This window comes from Delphinapterus leucas, chromosome 17, assembly GCF_059928025.1.
Source record: "Delphinapterus leucas isolate spDelLeu-1000000601 "Yukka" chromosome 17, BTC_Dleu_Yukka2, whole genome shotgun sequence".
NCBI lineage: Eukaryota > Metazoa > Chordata > Mammalia > Artiodactyla > Monodontidae > Delphinapterus > Delphinapterus leucas.
In genome coordinates this window covers 38601472-38620793 of record NC_143145.1, presented here as the reverse complement: position 1 = coordinate 38620793, position 19322 = coordinate 38601472, and positions in this window count along the sequence as shown.

Sequence of the window (19322 nt, the reverse complement as noted above, 5' to 3'; positions counted from 1 at the left end):
TTCAACTGGGTAACCTGGCAAAACTATCACAAATTATAGTGCATGGAAAAGTATTCAATTAGACCCCTCCTTGCATCCATATTGTGTGTGTACCGCTTAACCTTAAATTTCATCTATAAATATCTTTCTTATGACCATACACAGCTGCTATGTAATGACTTTGCTTGTTTTTGTCAGAAATTGTCAAGATGTAGTAGCATAGAGTTTTTTGACGATTCGAGCAAAGAATATGAAGAGAATATTGTAAACATTAATCCAAATTACACTTGTCTATTAACAGTCTTTTTGCATTATTTTAAGTTTTGCTATGTAATAAACTTACATGATTTATTTTCAAACCATTATATTCTCCCCCAAACTTAGTTATTTTAAATTTGTTAAGACCATTCATTGTTGAAACCTAAAGTCAAATTCTGTGAACAAGAGAGATTATTACAGAATTTATACTTATTTGCATTTATTAAAGATCCACAGAATAACAGTTCGGAAGTAACAAGACAATCATTAAGATGTCAAAGCTAGGAAGAACCTTTGAAATTATTTCATTCTATCCCTCACTCTGTCCTCATCCCCAACACTGCTAGTCCCTTTGGGCCTATGGGTGGTAACAGTCTGCAATTCCCAGATTCCTCCTCTATTCTCTACATTCCCCTAGACCTCAGCCCTCCTCATATGACCCTAATTTGAGTGTACCTTCAAAAGGGTTTCCTAATGGAACCGTAACTGAGACACCCATAAAGAAGGCTTGTGGAAGGAGGAGGAATAATATCAGAAAATAAATCTCTGCAGTCTCCCCTCAGTTTGAAAGGGAGAGAACTAACAATTGTTGTATGACCCCAATGGGATCAGACACTTGGCCTACATTATCTCATTAAACCCTTAAAACTGCCTTGTTAGGTAGTTATTCCTGCTTTAGGTGAAGAAACTGAGGTTCAGATGGGTGGAGGGAATTACCCTAGGCCAAACAGAAAATCTGCATTCTAACTCATGCCTTTGTAACTCCAAAGCCATGCCTTATCCTGCTGTAAGTCAGTCAATATGTATTTACTGAGCACTTATGTATGCAGGCACTGTTCTCAGTGCTGGGGATTCATCAGTAAAGAAAATAGACAAAAAATTCCTGCCCTCATAGGGTTTACATTCTAGTTAGGGGAACATAATAAGACAAATAAGTAACTAATCAATAATGTTAGGTACTGAAAACTGGTCAGGAAGAAAAATAAAATGGGGAAAGGGAATATAAAGTGGAAACAAGGGGTGAAATTTAGAAAGGGTGGCCAGGGAAGGCCTTAATGAGAGGGTGACTTAGGAGGAAGTATGGGGAGAGCCATGCAGATTGCTATAGGAAGAGAACTGTCAGGCCAAAGGAACAGTAAGTTCAAAGGCCTGAGGCCAGTGTGCCCGGCGTGTTCTGTGTTACTGAATAAAAGGAATTGTTTTTCTCCTGAATTACTCAGGAAAAAAAAAATTGTCTCAAGTGTCTGTTTTAATTTGTGGAAAGCCAGCCTGAAGATTCCAAGAAGGAAAGAATAGAAATCATCATTCAACCTGCAAATGAGAGGCAACAGAATTCATGAACAGATAAAAGCTGTAGAAAAATCTAAGATTTAGATAAGGGTCACTCAGCTTCACTTAACTGTGAAAGCAGCATAATCTGTTTCTGCTTCCAACCGTTCCAGTTAGAATCAAAATCAAGTATGCACTTTAATTGTACTAGTGAACAGCTCACCACAATTCCCAACTGAGTGCTCTAAGAGAAATAGGAGAGAAAGCTTCAGTTTGGGACCCAGTTCCTCTGAATAACAAAAGTGCATTCCTTGTCACTGAATATATACACCGCCATGTTTTATAGGTAGAAAAATATTAAAAAATTTTTTTAAAAATTTTCCTTGCTATACTAGTTGCTGCTGTTTATTGAAACTACAAGTTTGTATTACTCTTTTTTCTCAATTTTCTAATTATTTGAAAAATAATACTAATTAACAACTGTTAAACTTTCTTACCTGGAAAGTTTGGGACAAAGAGAAAGCTCTCTCAAATATATTACATTATGTAACTTTTTCTTTGCAGGGAAGTGTTTCCTTTCAAGAGGCAGCTTTACAAAGCACTTTCTCTTGATCTGTTGTCTCTTTTCTAACTTAATTTTATAGTTAGCCTGGAACTAGCATGTTGCATTTCAATTCAACCACTATCCTCTTTTATCATAGCAATCTTAAATTTTTATTTCATTTATTTGTTTCACTTATTCCCCAATAAGAACAGTATCTTTTTTTGTGTGTGTGTGGTACGCAGGCCTCTCACTGTTGTGGCCTCTCCCGTTGCGGAGCACAGGCTCCGGACGTGCAGGCTCAGCGGCCATGGCTCACAGGCCCAGCCGCTCCGCAGCATGTGGGATCTTCCCGGACCGGGGCATGAACCTGTGTCCCCTGCATCAGCAGGCGGACTCTCAACCACTGCGCCACCAGGGGAGCCCTCTAAATGACTTTTAAAACAAGAAGCCTAGAGATGGCCTTCCAAGGTTTGATTAATTCTTTGATTTCCTTCTATTTCCTGCCCTACTGTGCACTACAGGGTCTCCTTGGCCTATTTCCCCTCCCCTCAAATGATGGCTGTCACAGTTCAGGCACCACATGGAGACAGGACAATGTCCATCAATAGAAGGTTATTTCTTTCTGAATACCACTTTTTAAGATGGTGGAAAAGACTATTCTAAAAGCCCTTCTACAGACTCTCCTTCATATTCTGTTGGCCAGAAGTATGTCACAGACTTATCTGTGAGAAAGAAAATGGTGTCACGAAAACCTGTATAGACTAGTTGCAATTCACCCCATGGGGGTGGGCTTGGAGCTGAGGCTGGGACCAGCCTTCCCAGAAGCTTATAGCAAGGAGCAGCATGAGAGAAGAACAAAAACTGAGATTCTTTACTAACAAAGAATGGAGGAATTTTTATTAGGCAACAGCCTACAATGTCTGTGAAAAATAAGTACCTAGAATGTGACAGTCACTGAATAAATGCTTGCTGAATCAGTGAATAGATTTCCACACAAAGAAAACATCAAGAATTTTAAGAGACATAGATAATTTATAAACTCCATGTTAAGTGAAAGTAAGTGTACCTTTTGTCATTTTATTTCCACTCAGTTCCAAATTCATCCTTCATTGCCTGCTCTGTAAAAATGGAGCTAGGTCCAGTAAATATTTTTCTTTATCAGGTGGTAAGACAAATCAAGCTTTGTCACTAAAGGACTGTGGAGAGACATTACAAAAGCAAAGTTTTCCTTCCTGGTTGTTGTGTGTTCCATTGGCTCTGTCCCAGGGGCTGCTTCCCTGGGTTCCGGTAGTGCATGCAGGCAACAGCATGCAGTGGCCAAGTGTTTCCCTCCCCACCATAACTTCGCCCTCCTTTGGCCACTTTGGCTGCAGAGTGCCTCCAGTGAGACACCTCACCGTGAATAGCTTTCCCCAGCAACCTAAAATTTTCAGAAAGTTCCAGAGGGCAGATTTTTGGCAAGTTCCACTAGCATGGCACCACAGCAACTCCTTCATTCAGTGAGACATAGCTGTGCTCTCTCCAACAAGGTTTGCATCTCAATCTGGGGTGGGGGGTGGCCTCTTCTTTGGGTGCTCCATTTCAGCCCCAGAAAAGTACTGCTACTGATTACTGCTATTCCTATATTCTTTAGAGTTCTCTTTGCTTCTTAGCCAATCCCTTGTTACTCCAATCCCCTGTTATAGTTAAAAATTCTTTCCATTAAACTTTCTCTATTCAAATAACCATGTGCTCTCTGTCTCTTGTGGTTTCTGTATCAGATTGGACCTTGACTAATACAGAGAATAATAGCAAAGAATCTCAGGCCTCACTGTAAACTCAGAAAAAGGATTAATAAGACTGATTTCATTTTCAGCTCAATGCATAATTATCTACACAATCACTAGGACTTATGGAGGAAAAGATATATTTTGAAGATATGGTCCTTGTGCTCTAAGAATATGGTTTGGTTGAAAATATAGAATATAGAGAATAGAAAATATAGAATATAGAATATATATTTTCTAGAATATATATATTCTAGTTCAAATTGATATGGGCTGGAGCTCAGCAAAACAAAAATGCCTTCCATTTTACAAAACCCACCCTCCTTATACGTCACTTAGAAGGAGAAAATCAGTTTCTGTTATATACAAATATAAGTTCCAGAACAAGCTAAAGATCTCTCAAAACACAGCAATGATTGATTAAGACACTAAACCTGGGGACAGAGTGAAGGAAAAGAAAGAAATCAATACTAAGAACCTGGTAAACTCCACGACTTAAAGCCTTTCCATGGTCAACCTTTAGTTAAATTAATGTAAGGAACCTATTGTCAATAAACTAATCAAGGCTATGCTTTCATAATTTCTCTTTTTATATTTTTGTTTCTTTAAATTTCTTTTTATTCCTACCTATGGTCTGTGAATAATTTCTAATTTGTCTTGATTAAATTAAGCAGAAAGAAAATTGTTTACTTACTTCTAGGCCAGGAAAGCTAGAAGACTACTCCTACACAGATACGCTGTGGTGACAGCAGTTAATGCTGTTGGAAAACTGGACAATAAGACTTACAGAGAAGTTGGAATAAAATTGAGCCACCCTTACGGCAGTCATGTGATAGATTCAAACTGAACTTAAATCCAACTTCACAAAGCTTGGAAAGATATAGATTTTCAGGAACAATCTCACGGACGTACTGAGGAAGGACTCATATGACACATTAACAAAGCGCAGCTTCCTAAAAATCTTCTTTACCCATCTTTCTCCCTTAAATTTTCATGAGAGCTATCCAAATTGCTTCTCCCTTGTTCTCTCTTATACTCACCCTTCCTCTCCCTCATCTTGCTGGTACTTCAAGCCCTTTCCTGCAGAGAATAGTTTGACTTCCTTCTCTTCAATTCCATAGCTCTTCTAGCTCTTCTTATCTCGGTCAACACAACATAGTCCTGCGAGACAAGAAATGAAGGATCCTTCCCGTAAGGGGGCCAGGGAAGCAGGAAGGAGAAAGATTGTGAATATTCAAACTTCAATATTTTTGTCCCTATCAAACATTCTTTCAATCAACCTTTACTTATTAAGTTGCCAGGCATAGACAACGAGGTTTGGCCCCTACCCTGAAACTACAGGGTTTTCCCATTAAAAGTTTTACCTTGCTCTGTCTTTTGAATTTCTTTCTAAAGGAAGTGATTCTCTTACAAGAGGTAATTTTTTGCTTAATGAAGTAGTTATTTTACAAAAATTACCCATGGAATACTTTTACATGGCTAATTTCCCTCAAGCATTTAAGCTATGGTTTCAATTTCAGTGTTCACTGAGAAAGAGGTTAAGATAACCATGGTTTTTATAATCTCTTTTGAAACAACTAATCAAAGGTATTAGAAAAAATTGTCTTAAGGGTATCTTGCTAATAAATCACCACTGACAAAGGTGGATTATCTCTTCATATTTGCCACAAATGAAGTGGGGGAGAGTAAGAGAGAATCTTCTGAACACCACAGATTTATGCTTGGTAAACTGAAATTATCTTTTAAAATGTAATTCAAGAATAAAAGCATTGAAAACATAGATAAACATAACTTACTAATTTCTGACTGTATTAGTTATCTATTGCTGCATAACAAATTACCCCATTATTATTTCATAGTTTCTGTAAGTCAGGAATCCAGGTGCAGCTTAGCAAGACCCTCCAGCCCAGAGTCTTTCAAAAGGCTACAGTCAAAGTGTTGGCCAGGGCCACAGTCACCTCCAGATTTAATTTGTAAATTTAGAGTAATCCCGTTTTTTGGTTTTTTTTTTAATCTTGAGAAGATTTTTTAGAATTGAACAAGCTAAGGCTCAAGTTTAAAGAGAAGAGAAAATACAGAAAAAGAGCTCATAAATTTTGGGGGAAAAAAGAGAACAATGAAGAAAGACTTGCCCCACTAGATGGCAAAACATAGGATAAAATTGTAGTAATTAAAACAGCATGGTATTAATTCAGAAACAGCTAAATTAATATATGTGATGAATACTGAGCCTAGAACAGAATGATTTTTGTATGGAAATGTTTATGATAAAGTAACATTTCATATCACAGAGCAAAGAATGAACCACTCAGTAAATTGTATGAGCACAACTGACTATCTATTTGGAAAAATAAATAAATAATATTAGATCTCTGTTGATATACCCCTGTATCAGGCTTCTTTATATTGCAAGCAACTGAAGACCCAGACCAAACTGCCTTATACAACAAAGGGTTCATTTAAATGGAAGACCCAGAGATAGAGCCGACTGTAGGGTTGCTTTGATTTAGTGGCTCAATACTGACATGAAAGACACTGGGAGGTTTTGTTTATTTATTTATTTTTGTCTTCTTTTTCCGTCTCTGGGTTTTGACTTCTGCAATGCCAGCTTCATTCTAAGGCTAAATTTCTGCCAAAGGTTCAGTCTTCATATCTGTATACCAGACCGCCCAAAAGGAGAAAAGCACTATTTTTCGGTAGCTCCCTAAAAAGAAGGAGAAACCTCCTCTTCCAAAGAACTTCCACAACCTCCCTTCTTGTCTCATTGGCTCAAGCTGTCAGCCTGACCTATTTCCCAACATGCAATGATTTGGCTTACGCCTTAACAAATGATTGGCTTATCTGAATAAATCAGTGTGGGGAGATGGATGCGAATTCTCTCTTTGGTTTAAAATAGCAGGACCCTCTTTTAGAGCTATGGGTGGTGTCAATTTCCACTATGACCACCCCAAACGAAAGAAATGCCTATTACACAAAAGAGGAAAGAAAGAAAGCCTCCATGTCCACTATGACAATATATCAGAATAAATTCCAAATGCGTTAAAGATCCAACTGGTTGGGCTTCCCTGGTGGCGCAGTGGTTGAGAGTCCGCCTGACGATGCAAGGGACGCGGGTTCGTGCCCCGGTCCGGGAAAATCCCACATGCCGCGGAGTGGCTGCGCCCGTGAGCCATGGCCGCTGAGCCTGTGTGTCCGGAGCCTGTTGCTCCGCAACGGGAGAGGACACAACAGTGAGAGGCCCGCGTACCGCGAAAGAAAAAAAAGATCCAACTGGTTAAAAACAGACAAACAGGGTGCTCTATGCTCTACACTCTACGCTCAAGGAAGTAGAGCAGAACTCCTCACACTACAAGTACGATCTGCATATAGTGGTTTCCTTCCAAAGAGTACAGTATGAAAAGGGGAGAAAGAGTAACTTTTCAGTAGGGAAACACCACCTCAGCCAGGTGATCAAGGTTAACAACAGTAATCAGTCATATTGGTTGTAGGTACCATTGATATGATGCGATGAAAAGGGCATTTTACAAAACTCTGTGATCTTCCTCTCCAAAATACAAAACCCGAGTGTCATTATGAGAAAACCATCAGACAAATCCCAACTGAGGTCCATTCTACAAAATACCTGACCATTACTCCTCAAAACTGTCAAGATCATCATCAAAAACAAGAAAAAGTCTGAAAAACTGTCACAGACCAGACTAGGCTAAGGAGACAAAATGGCTAAATGTAATGAGGTATCCCAAATATACTGGGAGTCCTTGAACAGAAAAAGAACATTAGGTAAAAACTTGAAGAAATATGAATAAAGTATAGGCTTCAGTTAATAATAATATCAATATTGGCTCATTAATTGTGACAAATGTACCATGCTAACATAACCTGTTAATAATAGGGGAGACTGGGTTTGGGCTATATGGAAACTCCCTGTACTACCTTCACAACGTTTTTGTAAATCTAAAACCATTCTAAAATTAGAAGCTTATTCTTAAATGTTTTAAACACATTAAAGACATCCAAGATATGTTTTAGAAAAGAATAGAAAAGAATATTTTAATAATCATAGATAGAAAACGATCTGACAAGCAAAATGCAAAACTCAGAAAGCAGAAAGGAAAAATTGAACAGATCTGACTACATAAGAACTGAAAACTTTCATAAGAAAGACAATAACCAAAGTTAATAGATACCCAACAATGAAATAAAAGTATCTGAAACATATATATTAGATGAAGGACTCATATCTAGAATACAAAGAGAGAGAAAGAAACTAATTAGGAAACGACAGTCTAAGTAGACAAATGGGGGAAGCATCTAAAGTGATAAAATCACAGAAGAAATTCAAATGATAAGTAAACATGAAAGGATGCTCAACCTCACCAATAATCAGGAAAATGCAAATGAAGCAAGACCAATGTTTTTAAGTCATTGGAAAGGTAAAGGGAGGGGGAAGGGGAAAAGGAAGACAGCAGTAGAGAGAGTATATGATTGCTACTCAGAGCAACTTGCATTTATAACCTTATAAGTGTGAGATTACATAAATCACAGCAAGATCCTTTTTGACCCACCTCCTAGAGAAATGGAAATGAAAACAGAAATAAACAAATGGGACCTAATGAAACTTAAAAGCTTTTGCACAGCAAAGGAAACGACAAACAAGACCAAAAGACAACTCTCAGAATGGGAGAAAATATTTGCAAATGCAGCAACTGACAAAGGATTAATCTCCAAAATTTACAAGCAGCTCATGCAGCTCAATATCAAAAAAACAAACAACCCAATCCAAAAATGGGCAGAAGACCTAAAGAGGCATTTCTCCAAAGAAGATATACAGATTGCCAACAAACACGTGAAAGAATGCTCAACATCATTAATCATTAGAGAAATGCAAATCAAAACTACAATGAGGGGGCTTCCCTGGTGGCGCAGTGGTTGAGAGTCTGCCTGCCGATGCAGGGGACACGGGCTCATGCCCCAGTCCGGGAAGATCCCACATGCCGCGGAAGGGCTAGGTCCGTGAGCCATGGCCGCTGAGCCTGCACGTCCGGAACCTGTGCTCCGCAAAGGGAGAGGCCACAACAGTGAGAGGCCCGCATAGCGCAAAAAAAAAAAAAAAACTACAATGAGATATCATCTCACACTGGTCAGAATGGCCATCATCAAAAAATCTAGAAACAATAAATGCTGGAAAAGGTGTGGAGAAAAGGGAACACTCTTGTACTATTGGTGGGAATGTAAATTGATACAGCCACTCTGGAGAACAGTATGGAGGTTCCTTAAAAAACTAAAAATAGAACTACCATATGACCCAGCAATCCCACTACTAGGCATATACCCTGAGAAAACCAGCATTCAAAAAGAGTCATGTACCAAAATGTTCATTGCAGTTCTATTTACAATAGCCAGGACATGGAAGCAACCTAAGTGTCCATCAACAGATGAATGGATAAAGAAGATGTGGCACATATATACAATGGAATATTACTCAGCCATAAAAAGAAACGAAATTGAGTTATTTGTAGTGAGGTGGATGGACCTAGAGTCTGTCATACAGAGTAAAGTAAGTCAGAAAGAGAAAAAGAAATACCGTATGCTAACACATATATATGGAATCTAAGAAGAAAAAAAAAAGAAATAAAAAAAAGGTCATGAAGAACCTAGAGGCAAGACAGGAATAAAGACACAGACCTACTAGAGAATGGACTTGAGGATATGGGGAGGGGGACGGGTAAGCTGTGACAAAGTGAGAGAGTGGCATGGACATAAATACACTACCAAACGTAAAATAGATAGCTAGTGGGAAGCAGCCGTGTAGCACAGGGAGATCAGCTTGGTGCTTTTTGACCACCTAGAGGGGTGGGATAGGGAGGGTAGGAGGGAGGGAGATGCAAGAGGGAAGAGATATGGGAAAATATGTATATGTATAACTGATTCACTTTGTTATAAAGCAGAAACTAACACACCATTGTAAAGCAATTATACTCCAATAAAGATGTTAAAAAAAAAAAAAGTGTGAGATTAAAAACTATATAGCTGCTCAAGGTTTCAGGAAGCCCACAGTAGACAAGCTGTAAAGTGTGCTGCAAAGCTGAATACAAAACCTAGTGAGGTAGAATGAAAATAATCGCTACCTTTGTTTAGGAAACTATCTTGATAAGCTTCTTTGGGTTGGGAAGGTGGCGCCCAAAGATTTGCTCTAAAACGAGGCGATATGTAAACAAAGATCTAGAAACAGAATTGGAAATGTATATAAATTCCAAATGTCTTTGGACTCAGGAAGAGATTTAGTAAAGCACTAAATAGAAGCAGAATTAGGTTTGACTGCCATACCACTGAAGTGTATTCAGGAAGACACTAAATGGCCTCAAGGCTACGCATATTTTTAAACTTGTGTTAAATTTCATCTTTCCTTAAAAATTAAGTGCTGGTAACAAGTAGCTAGTTAATATTTATTCTAGGCTTAGGGAATGGTTATTTTTATAGAAAAAATATAGTTGTAGAAAAGTTTAGGCTGTCAGCCTTAGTTGTCCACAGCTGGAGGAAGACTAGCTTTTGGCATGCGGCCATGTCCAAGCTCAACCACTTACCTGAGGGTACCAAATTCTAGGCATGGTGCCTAGGAGGAAATAAATAGCCTCATATGTTTTAACTTATAAAGTCATGGCAAGCATCAAATATGGATAGGGTTAATTAAACTTACTCCACAAATATATGAATATTAGCAGGAGAGGGTGCCCCTTCAAGCTTCAAGAGGCAATATTACGAACAGAAAGTGCTATGGTTTTATAATAGGAATTATAATAGTAATTCACAAATCCGTGCACTCATATAGGTTGAAAATACAAACAAATTTGAGACCGGTATTGTAATCATCATAATTATCTCTAATATTATCACAGACTATGGATCCATTATAAGCTTTTTTTTTTAAGGAAAAGGAAATTCCAGGCATACTCCGAATATTTTTAAAGTATCATAATGGAGAATAATCACTTTTTCCCACAAAGCCCCCTTTTACTCTTGTAGACTTCTTCTCCGTGGTCATTACCATCATCCTTACCATCACCACCATCATCATCAACACTTACTGAACATTCACTCTGTGCTAAGAGCTTTACATTAATTTTCTTATTTTAAAGTGTGAGATCTTTTAAAAATGCAAGTAATTCTGGATGTTATTACCCGTTTACACAGTGGCAGCAATCTTAAAGCAAGTTCCTTTGGGAATAGAACGCAGAACATTAAACCTGAGAACTGAAGGGAAGGTGGCATGAAAGACAAAAAACAAAAATGAATTTTCCTTCCTTCACAATTTTGCTTAAAATGAGAACTGTATGTATGGATTATGTCAGAATGAACCCAAGATGTTTGCTATATTGTATTTTTAACTGGCTCCTTTTTATAAAATGCCTCAAGGATAGTCGGCATAGAACCGACTGAATAACTGACAAGTGCAGAACACTTTCCTAAGTGCTGTGATTAAAATTTTTAATTAGAAAAGTATAGTCTTTCAATCAAGAAAATCTGGGAAATACAGAAAATGGTAAGCTCAGTAAAAGAAAGTAGTATCAAGTTATACATCCAAAGTACAATTGTCTTGAACATTTTGATTAACATTTAATTAAATCTTGTGATTTTCAAGGTTATGTTAATATTGTAACATAAGCATTTTCCATGTTATCAAAGTCTTTATAATCATCATTGTAATTGCTGCACTGAGCTTTATGATAATTTACTTGCTCCATTTAAAAAATTTAGGTTGTATCCAACTTTTCAATATTATATACAAAGTTACAATGCATATATTTGCATAGAATTTGTGTTTTAGAATTATTTTCTGGGATAAAGCCCATAAACAAAATTAATGGGACAAGAAGCATGAGCAGTTTAAAGCTTTCAACATATTACTATCAAAAATTGCTTTGGACTTCCCTGGTGGTGCAGTGGTTAAGAATCCACCTGCCAATGCAGGGGACACAGGTTTGAACCCTGGTCCGGGAAGATCCCATATGCCACGGAGCAACTAAGCCCGTGCGCCACAACTACTGAGCCTGTGCTCTAAAGACCGCAAGCTACAACTACTGAGCCCATGTGCCACAGCTACTGAAGCCTGCACACCTAGAGCCCGTGCTCTGCAACAAGAGAAGCCACCGCAATGAGAAGCCCGCGCACCGCAACGAAGAGTAGCCCCTACCCACTGCAACTAGAGAAAGCCCACGCACAGCAATGAAGACCCAATGCAGACATAAATAAATAAATAAATAAATAAATAAATAAATAAATAAATAAATAAAAATTGCTTTGCAAAAGATATCGGAAATACAAAATATTGGATATATTCATTTGGAAATATAAATTATTAAAGACTTTTTGAAATAAAAATGCATACATGCTTTAAATCAGCAATCCGACTTCTAGGAATCTTTCCAATGAAAATAGTTACACATATATTCAAATATGGATGTACAAGGTGTTTGTTTTAAGATTGTTTGAATTAGGAAGAAAACTGGAAGTAACCTAACTAAAGGGAAATAAATTGTGTTACGGCCATATTATGGGAAACATAAAGCTCTTAAGAAGAATTAACTCCCTCTACAATTTTGACATGAAAGGATCTCTTAGAGAGTTGAGTGGAGCAAGAGTTAATAGATGAATAATCAAATAGAATGATTTCATTTATTAAAAAATAAGTAATTATATGTTTGAAGACACATTAAAAAATCAATAGAGATTGATGGTTGCAAAACATTATGAACGTATTTAATACCACGGAACTGTACACTTAAAAACTGAGTTATTTGTAATGAGGTGGATGGACCTAGAGTCTGTCATACAGACAGTGAGGTGAGTCAGAAAGAGAAAAACAAATACCATATGCTAACGCACATATATGGAATCTAAAAAAACAGTACTGATGAACCTAGTGGCAGGGCAGGAATAAAGGCACAGACATAGAGAAAGGACTTGAGGACACGGGGGCAGGGGAAGCTGGGACGAAGTGAGAGAGTAGAATTGACATATATACGCTACCAAATGTAAAATGGATGGCTAGTGGGAAGCAGCTGCATAGCACAGGGAGATCAGCTCGGTGCTTTGTGACGACCTAGAGGGGTGAGATAGGGAGGGTGGGGGGAGGCTCAAGAAGGAGGGGATATGGGGATATATGTATACATATAGCTGCTTCACTTTGTTGTAGAGCAGAAACTAACATAACATTGTAAAACAATTATACTGCAATAAAAATATTTTTTTAAAAATCGTTAAGATGGTAAATTTTATGTCATGCGTATTTTACCACACATTAAAAAAAAAATCAATAGGGATTACACATCTGTAGCTGAGACTTCTAGTTGTCCCACCAAGTAATTCTCCTCTTCTTTCATAGTTATAAAATACCAAATTAAGCTGGGCACATTTCCCAGCTTCCCTTGCAATTAGAATTGGCCATGTGGAAAAATTCTGGCCAATAAGGTACAAGCAGAAGTGTTTGTGGCACCTCCTGAGATCTTCCTTAAGAAATAACTGATACATTTGTCTGATTTTCAATAACTTTCAACAGCATTTATTTATTTTCATGCATCTGTGGAGCAGCTGTGCTCTGTCTACATTCATTCATTCTGGGGCCCAGAATGAAGGAGCAGCAGGTCAGGAGAAGCTCTTCTCTTAGAGGCAGCAGAGGTGTGGGAGGGCAAGCAGAAGGATGGAGGCTTCTTAAGGCCTAAAGTTGGAACTGAAACACTGTTACGTCTGCCTACATGCCACTGACCAAACCAAGTCACAAGGCCAAGCCCAAAGCCAAGAGGCAGGGAAGTATATTCGACCAGGATGAGGCTATGGCAAGGATGTGAATGTAGAGGTTAGATGTGGGAGGAGGATAGTTAGGGTCTGTAATACACAATTTACTTGAAGATATTGAGTTAATTGTCCAAAATTACATATCTAGAATGTATCAGAGCCAGGAATTTAAACCTAATTTTACTGGATCCCATGGTTTTTTCTTCTCACCACTATACATTTTTGTATTTTTATTCTGTTTTAATTCAGATAGGATAATTTTTTCCTCATTACTCAACCTTTTTATCTTTTTCTTTGCTGTTCTAGTATGTGTAGTATTCCAAATGAACTTTAGAATCATTTTGTCAAACCCCAGAAATTGAACAACTAAGAAAACAAACTCAATTAAAAACTGGGCAGAAGATCTAAATAGACATTTTCCCAAAGAAACACATGTAGATAGATGGCCAAGGGGTAGATGACAATGTGCTCTATATCACTAATTATCAGGGAAATGCAAATCAAAGCTGATTCACTTTGTTATAAAGCAGAAACTAACACACCATTATAAAGCAATTATACTCCAATAAAGGTATTAAAAATAAATTTTAAAAAATAAAGACAATGGTTTTACTAAAAAAACAAACCCAACGACAACAAAAAAAACCCCACAGTGAGATAGGACCTCACATCTATTAGAATGCCTATTATCAAAAAGATAATAAATAACAAGTATTGGCAAGGATGTAGAGAAAAGGGAACCACTTGTGCACTGCTGGTGGGAAATGTAAATTGGTGCAACCACTACAAACAACAGTATGGAGGTTCCTCAAAAAATTAAAAATAGAACTACCATATAATCCAGCCATTCCCCTCTGGGCATCTACCTGAAGAAAATGAAAACACTAACTGAAAAAGATTTATGTACCCCCATGTTCACTGCAGCATTATTTATTGATATAATAGCCACAACATGGAAACAACCTAAGCATCCATCAATGCATGAATGGATAAAGAAGACGTAAGATATACATACGGATACAGGTATAGACATAGACATAGACATGAATATAGATATAGATATAGATATATGATGGAATGTTATCCAGTCATGAAAAAAGAAGGAAATCTTGCCATTTGTGACAACATGGATGGACCTTAAGGGCATTATGCTAAGTGAAATGAGTTAGAGAAAGACAAATACCATATGATCTCACTTACATGTAAAATCAAAAAAAAAAAAACCTTTTAGATACAGAGAACAGACTGGTGGTTGCCAGAGGCAGGAGGGTCGTGGGGGGCAGCAGGTGGGCAAAATGGGTGAAGGGAGTCAAAAGGTACAAACTTCTAGTAATAAAGTAAGTCATGGAGGTATAATATACAGTGTAGTGACTGTAGTTAATAACAGTGAATTGTAGATTTGAAAGTTGCTAAGAAAATGGATCTTAATATTTCTTATCACAAGAAAAAAACTTTGTAACTATATGTGGTGATGAATGTTAACTAGACTCATTGCGGCGATCATTTCACAATATACAAATATCCAATCATGCTGCACATCTGAAGCTAATATAATATTGTATGCAGTTGTACTCAATTTTTTTAAAAAAGAAAACAAACTAATAACAAATAAGAAAATAAACTGAAAATGAACCTATAAATTAATTTGGGAAGTGCTGACATCTCTAAAATGATTAGTTTTCCCTAAAAGGAATATGGTGTGTCCATTACTATCAGTTTTATGCATGTAGGCCTATCCTGTTAATGTTATTCACAATCCTTTTGGACCACGACCTAGCTATTCAATCATTTTATCTACAGTATTTATAATATTGTCACTTTCTAACGTTTACAATTCTTATTTCTGTTTTCTACCTTCTTGTGTTGGAAAAATTTCCAGAAGAAAGTTATTGGGGATTTTCTCACCAGAAAATATGGTGATGATAGTTTAAAAAAATTTTTTTAAATCACAGTAAAGAAGTATTCTTCTTCTATACTTTTTAAAGAGGATTTTTTTCCTTAAAGAAATTAGTATGTAATTTATCAGATGTCATTTAACTGTCAGTATGTGATCAAGTGATTTTTTTCTTATTATCCTTAAGATATTCTAATAACCTTCCTAATATTGAAACACTCTTAGATTTCTGACACAAATACTACTTGTCAGTGTGGATTATTATTTCAGTGGGTAGTTAGAATTGATCTACTAATGTTTATTTAGGATTTTAAAATCTAGGCTTTAAAATCTAGAAAAGATTGTCTCAAATGCCCACTACATGGTATATGAGAGTAAAACCCTCCTTACAATTTCTACAAATTCCCAGGGAGGCTTATATTCCCATAGCCCCCTCAAACTTCAAGTTCCTGCTTTTGCTCAGTTGGATCAGCTGATGGATGGACTTAGATGCTGTTTCTTGATCCTCTGTTCTGGACAGTTAACCCAACTGTGGAACTCTACCCTTTTCTCAGATTTCCACCAAAAGCACACTCACATGTATGTGTAGTATACTTAACTAAAATGGAAACAATATAAAATTCCATGTTAGATATACCTGGCCTAAAAGTCTTTTAACAAATTTTTGTTTTGATAAATTTATTTATTTTATTTATTTATTTTTGGCTGCACTGAGTCTTCATTGTGCTGAATGGGCTTCTCATTGTGGTGGCTTCTCTTGTTGTGGTGGCTTCTCTTGTTGCGGATCACGGGCTATAGGCATGTGGGCTTCCGTAGTTGCAGCACGCGGGCTCAGTAGTTGTGGCTTGAGGGCTTAGTTGCTCCGTGGCATGTGGGATCTTCTGGACCAGGGCTTGAACCTGTGTCCCCTGCATTGGCAGGCGGATTCTTAACCATTGGCGGGAGGGTTCTTAACCACTGCGCAACCAGGGAAGTCCCTTTAACAATTTTTGGATCTCCTTTCTCTTGCTTCATTGCTTAGACCTCTGCTTTCTCCATTTTATTTGCCTGGCCAATCCCTCCTCTACCAGATCAAAAAATGTTTTCCCACTCTCTTATACAAAGAAATTTAACTCTTTCTAGTTCACACCCTTAAACTAAAGCTTTGGTGTCACTTTAAATGTCTAGCCAAACCCACCTAGGTGCTCACCCCTCCAAAAAGTAATTTCATGTACATTAGTCAGATTTTCTGCAGCAGCAAACAACTTGAAATATTTACAGCTTCCAAAAACAAGCATTTATGTACTGTTCATGGTATCTGTTCGTGATTGCAACTCTGTTCTATGGACCTTCTCTTTCTGGGAACCAGGCTAAAGAAGTACCCTTTCCCATGGTAGAGGGAAAAGCAAATATTTTGGCAGAAACACACTGCTTCTTAAAGCTTCTGCTTAGAATTAACACATTGTCACTTCCTGTCATCTTCCATTGACCCAAGTCACATGGCTGACTCAGAAAATGGGGTGGGAAAGTAAACTTTGTTCTGTTATAGAGAAGAGGATAGCTGGAAACATTAACGCAATTTATCACAATGTAAGAAGAGTCACCCTCCTTAAAATTAATTGTAAACCGAAGCTTTATCCCCACCCCCTTATATTATATTCACGATTAAGATGGGTGTGTAATAGTGGTTCTGGAGGTTATCAGTTATGAGTGTGGGAGGGTGCCTATCAGAAAATCTAAAGAGCTTTTCTATCCTAACCTCCACCTCATTCTGATTTGTCCCTGGGGATAGGGGTAGGTATGTACATTTTTGCAAAGAATCCTCAAGTGATTTTGATACTTCCTACCCTCAACCCTTTTGAGAACCACTGGAAAATGGTTTCAGAGGGAATGCTCTTGTCAGATTTTGTCCACGGCATTCCTGTCACTTTAAGTATGAGTCCTCCAATTCTCTGTGTTGCAGAGAGCACATAACAGACACAAATAGGCAATAACATCTGCCTCAGATATTTGGCCAGAACTCTCCTTCTGCCAAGAGAAGCTTTTTTATGCTGCAAGTGTTGGGTTACAGTGATTTGCTACTTTAAATTAAAAAACTATTGGTGAAATTTCTGTGGGAATATATTTTGAAAGCATTCAACCAGGAAGAGTGAAACATCACTTTAGATTGGGCTGAATTGGTCAATGTGGATGTACTTACCAGAAGTGCCACATGAAAATTGCTGGCTCAAGCAGCTGGGTGTCTAACTGGGTTGAATAAGACAAATCAGTCTCCAACACTGGCCCTCATTAAAGAAAGCAAAGATGCCAGAAACCCCTTGGCATATATACAGGAAGGAAATTAAAGACTCCTTGAGATAGGAATGTTGGAACAGATCCATTGTGAGTATCCTACTTGTGTACCCATAACTGTTGCCCCAAGAAGGACTGGAATGACTATTCCCTGCCTTAAGGCCTTGAGACCCACTCTGCTGAAGGAAATTTCAGCATCTTTTTTAAAAAAAGTGCTTCACTATGTTTTGAATGTTGGAAATTGCTGGTGGGAAATGTTGCAGTGAAAATGTGTTCCCTAGTTTCAACTGGGAAAGGAGAATCTTGGGACTGCAGAAGTGAGATAGCTTCCCTCGACAATCAGAGGCACATTGTGCATGATTATAACAGGCAGGAACATCAGCTTGGTAATCAGACTGATCTCTCAGAGATCTCTGACCATGCCTATTTGAGCATAGCATGCCCACGAAAGTCTTACTTGATTTGTACAGTCAAAATACCCTAGATGTGTTGAATAATTGTCTGACCTGAGCTAATACAATAGAATCATGACCTCATCCGATTTCCAGAGCTGAATCCACAGATCTACAGCAACTTGCTTAAAGGGGCAACTAGGTACCGTATTATAATAGCTAAAGTTCATTCTTTGACTATTACTCCTGGACATTCTTAATGGGCATTTAATAGGATAACTGTGTCTAGGATGAGAGAAGTAATTAAAGCTTTTTTTTGGAAACTTTTAGATACTTGTTTTGAGCTAATAGTAATTTCTGGCACACAGAAATCCACTGAAAGTTACCTATAAGAATAAGGATGTACCTGGATCAGGTAAAATAAATGAAGTTTGACCCAGTCAAACTCTAAACCCATTCACTCTGTGGATTTTTTTTTCCAGTTCCCGTGTTGATAGTATATTCTCAACAATTGGTAAAAATTCCCAGATTTTTTCCCCTGACTTTTATGGTTGGAAGAACAAAATGGAAGGCACTGGTTTCCCACTCCCTTTTAAAATAGTAAATCAAAGGCAATGCTACATCCCTGGAGGAATTTCAGATATTAAGGCCTACCCAACAGCTGTTTTTACTTCCTCAACACAACGCCTATTTTACTTTAAAGTTAAAAGACAACAATTTGCCTCAAGAAGACTGAATTCCTCCCAGACACCTGAGGGTGAATCTTAATTAGACTAAGTCCAAATCTAAATAATTCCATTCTCCTTGCATTAATTGGTTTAGGAATGGGAATATGATGCCATTCTGCCCAATATGTGAGGGAAAGCCTGCTGGGGAAATGAAAGTATCCCAAAACATTCTTGGAAGAATGACAATGGATTACAGCTAGCATGATCACGTGGTGATTCTAGTTCCAAGTGCTGTTCAACATATGTATGGGGCAAAATACTACAGCCTCAGACTTCCCTGGTGGTGCAGTGGTTAAGAATCCGCCTGCCAATGCAGGGAACACAGGTTCAAGCCCTGGTCTGCGAAGATCCCACATGCTGCGGAGCAACTAAGCCCGTGCGCCACAATTACTGAGCCTGTGCTCTAGAGCCCATGAGGCACAACTACTG